This window comes from Misgurnus anguillicaudatus, chromosome 20, assembly GCF_027580225.2.
Source record: "Misgurnus anguillicaudatus chromosome 20, ASM2758022v2, whole genome shotgun sequence".
NCBI classification, from domain to species: Eukaryota; Metazoa; Chordata; class Actinopteri; order Cypriniformes; family Cobitidae; genus Misgurnus; species Misgurnus anguillicaudatus.
Window position 1 is genome coordinate 18822230 of NC_073356.2, and position 4485 is coordinate 18826714.

A 4485-nucleotide genomic window follows, 5' to 3' on the forward strand; every position below is an offset into this window, starting at 1 on the left:
CAGGTCCAGGTAACCGTGACAGCTCTTTACTGGACACAAGATGTTCGTAAATGCATTGTGAGGGTTGCTTAAGCAGTTCATGCAATGGTTAAAAACTTTATTTTTAATAATCTGAAAAAGCAGATTATGTGTGTTTACATGACATTACCCTGCTGAAAAAAACAGCATACCAGCAAGACCAGCATATGAACCTTGTTTATCCACATACTGTACATTTCTCTGTTTGAATTCTCTACTGAAGTGAATCAAACAGCACCATGCACTGAGTTCATTTGGGTTGATGGTCACTGTCCGTGGAAACGACCCAAATATTAACCCAATCATTGGGTTGCACAAAACTAAGCAAAAAACGACACACGAATGAGAAAATAACCCAATTAAATGACCCAAAAGGCTCAACTCAGCGTTTGGGTAGAAAAAACAACCCAGCATTTTTTTAGAGTGTGCTGCATTACTTTGGTGAAAATAATTTTTTGCGTTTAATGTGAACAAATCAATTTAATTGCATGAGTAACTAATTCATTTTGTTTCTTGTCCTGTTTTTCTTTGAGTGAGTTTGTTTGAAGTCACACTGACTCCAAGGTGCTACAGCCCCCCCCTCTCTCTCTCTACCACACTGTGCCGAACCTCATGGCTCAGTCCAAGCGTGAGGAGGCTGACAACAGCAGAAAGGGAACCGTTTCCAAATATGTTCTTAATCTGAAGCTATTTGGTTCAGGACAATTTCCTTATTGTACCTCTCTGCCCTGCTGCGTTTGCCATCACTTGCCTGACCAATCAGAAATAATACAAGCCAGCCTGTAACCCTTGGCGTTCCTCTTCTATTAATACACATCAGTTTGGGACCAAAAGAAAGGATGCATTGAGAGTATAAAAGTATGCTAGTGTTTCTCATCCTCCCCTTCAAAAATAATGAAAAGTAAAGGCTTTTCTAAATGGATAAAAGAGGGTTGGATCTTCCTGTTGGGTGCCGGAATAATAGCTTGGCTGGAGGGAGCCAAAAACCTGCAGGATTATGGCGTTTATGAAAGCCTTCATTAAATATATGAAAGGCCGTGAAACTGTGGGGCAGCTGTAGGCTTTGTTTTTCCACAGGAGAGCACTTTGCCTATTGTGTTTAGTGCCCGTGTAACCTCCACAGTACTTACTACTCGGAATTCAAATTGCTAACACTTACTTAAATTATTCTTTGTGTGATCTATAAAATGCCCTTTTTCTAAACAATGTTATTAGCAGATGAATCAATTTAACTCACTTTATAAAACTGTTGACAGTTTCATGCTACAGTGACAATTAATCTGAAATGTGAACGAGTGTCAGTGCGCCACCTTCTGCAAACACAATTATTTCTTCAACCCGTCTCCTGCTACTGCTTTCTTAGCACCTTTTCACGCTTTCTTTCGCCATACTGTTTGCACGCCAGGGCCATGTTTGACAAATTGTATGGGAAACCCACCCGCTGACTTTTATTGATTGAAAATGTGAATGCAGAGCACGCTTCGATACTGTTCATGCCAAACTCACTGGTTTCATTTTAAAGATACAAAAATATTATTTTAACAAGCTTGAGTTTGCAATATGTAAGGAGCAATATCATAGAAAAAGCTCAGTTACTACCTGAAAATATTGACTGTACCACAGTGGGAGTAAAGTTTCTGAAGCAAATCCATCACTGAAAGCTATGGGGGGATTTTGTATATCAATATGTATATCAAACAACACGCCAAACTAAGGAGTGGAGTGGTGTTATAGATACACGCTGGCAAGAGATAGGATCGGTAATCCTTGTATAAAGTAACTCGGGCTACAAAAGCAGATCCAAAAGCTAACAGCCCAAAAATCAAGCTTTATAAGGCAATGATGTCAAACCTCAATATGATCCTCGGCTTCTTTAAAATACAATGCAACTGGCACTGTGCTCAGATAAATAACTCAACTCCCTCAAGAATTCACTTCTCTACAGATAAACTGAAGCTGTCCTTTCTCCTGAGTTACACTTTCTTCCCATAAGTTTCAGAATAAAGGGGTTTTACTTTTGTCTTCTCAGCCAGATATGATAATTCTAAAAACGTACTGACGTTGTACTAGTCTATGTCGCTTCATTTTTTGCTTAGGGACTATGAGGGTTAAAGAAAGGAGACTGTAAAGTCCAGTGGTAAAAAACTGATCCAGAATTTCACAACCACATCACACAGTGTTGGAACTATTTCAAAGATTATGGGGCTCCCTAGCTAAGCCCCCCTCCCCGTCATTATAGTATCACAGTGTTTTCACAAAGTACAATCATATTTTTTGTTGGTTTTGATCAAACCCACCAAATTTACCTCTCATTACAGAATAGTTATAGACGGGGTGCATGGTTTTTGAAAAGGGAGTCGGGTCGACTACCAAAACACACTTATAGGCAATCAGCTGTAAGGGGTGTGTCTACTAACCGACATCGTTGCCTGGGTTGCGTACTGCATGTGTGGGGCGGGTTCAAAAGAAGGTCCTGATTCTATTGGGGTACGGGCGTGTTTGTTTAGGTGATTTCAAATGTCAACACTGGTTTCAGAGATCATGCACCCCACCATTAAAGAAGATTTGGTAACACTTTGAAGCCCATGCTTATAATTAATTATAACCCCCTTTATAATTATTTATAGGCAGTTATTACTACTCTATAAATATATTTATAAGACACAACAACACCTATACCCCAATTACATTTATAATATGTTTATTATAACTTATAAGTGATGAATTTGCATTTCAATGCGCATGCTCTTAATTCACTATACACTGATTTGTAACTACTCAGACGTATACTTCCATGGGGTATTTATAAACATGCAGCCTGAATTGCTGTAATGTCATTATATTATATTGTTATAACCATGTTATAAGTTACTTATTATTAGTCATAATGCAGTTATTAACCTCTATAAAATAGATTATTGATCGCTTTAAGTAAAGTGAAAGCATAGGATACAGTTTTCCTGGTCCAAATGTTAGGAAATCATAAATATGTTATCTAAAATAGCCATGCTGTGAGTCATGAAATCATTAAGATGTTATTCATTATCTATTTTCCTCCGTATACAGCGGGGAAAATAAGTATTTGACACATCAGCATTTTTATCAGTAAGAAGATTTCTAAGTGGGCTATTGAAACAAAATGTCTACCAGATGTAGCCATTAAGCCAAATACTGAATTCATACAAAGAAATCAGAACATTTAAGCATACAAATTGAGTCATAATAAATAAAGTGAAATGACACAGGGAATAAGTATTGAACACACTTTATTAAATACTTTGTAGAAAAGCCTTGCATTTGTTGGTGATTACAGCTTCTAGACGCCTCTTGTATGGAGAGACCTTAAATATCATGAATATATATATATATATATATATATATATATATATATATATATATATATATATATATATATATATATATATATATATATAATTAGCCTGATCTCATGAATTTCCGTGGGATAGTCACAGAATTTTTTGCGCATTTTTCCGTGGCATTCTCACGGGTCTCTGCATTTTTCCATGGCCCTGCTACAGACTGTCTTTTTCCGTGGCATTCTCACGGATTGGTTAGTCAACTGTTTTGTCCTATTTTCTTACCATTTCGCTTCTGTTTAGGGTTAGATTTACATGAAATGATATCCCTACCCAAACCCAACTCTAACCCCAACAAAAGGCGACAACTGTTTAAAGTTTAGAAAAAAGAATATATCAGAAAAAATAGTATAAACCAATAGTTAAAGTGACATACTAACGCAAACACCAAATCTAACCCTAAACCGAGGCGAAAATGGTTTGAAAATAGGAAAAACTGTAAACAATTTCTGTAGAAATTACAGTATTAATGTGTATTACTGGCAACTAGCTGCCAGTAACTTACTGTAGATTTTACATTTATGTTATTTACTGGCAACAGTTTGTTCAAAGTTAAATGAACTTGAAACATTTTAAGTCTTTATCTCCTACAGTAAGTTACTGGCAACCAGCTTATAATTACAGCTAATTTTTTACAGTGTGTATATATATATAGCAGCTATATAGCACCTCTTTAGAACCATAAGCATGACTATAGCACCACTTATGATTCAACATACAGTATCACAATATGGTGCTACACATGTTCTGCATAGGTTCTGTTTATCACTAAAAATGGTTCCCTTATTATTACGAGCCAGTGAACCATTGCTTTAGAGTGTACATTAGTGGACACTTGCGGTTTCAAATAATTACAAATAAAATTAGTATGTCAATATCAGGTACAATAACACATGAAGATACGCTTCCTGTATGCTAGTCGTAAATCCCTGGAGAACAATGAATATGACAGATGTTAATAGGAGTAGCATAATTGTCAGTGCATTGTTATCATCACTCACTCAAGTAAGTTTGTGTTTGTTTTCAGCCACTGCTTGCATGAGTTATGTTCTCATTAATGATCCCATTCATTTTCTCGTGGTATTCTTCA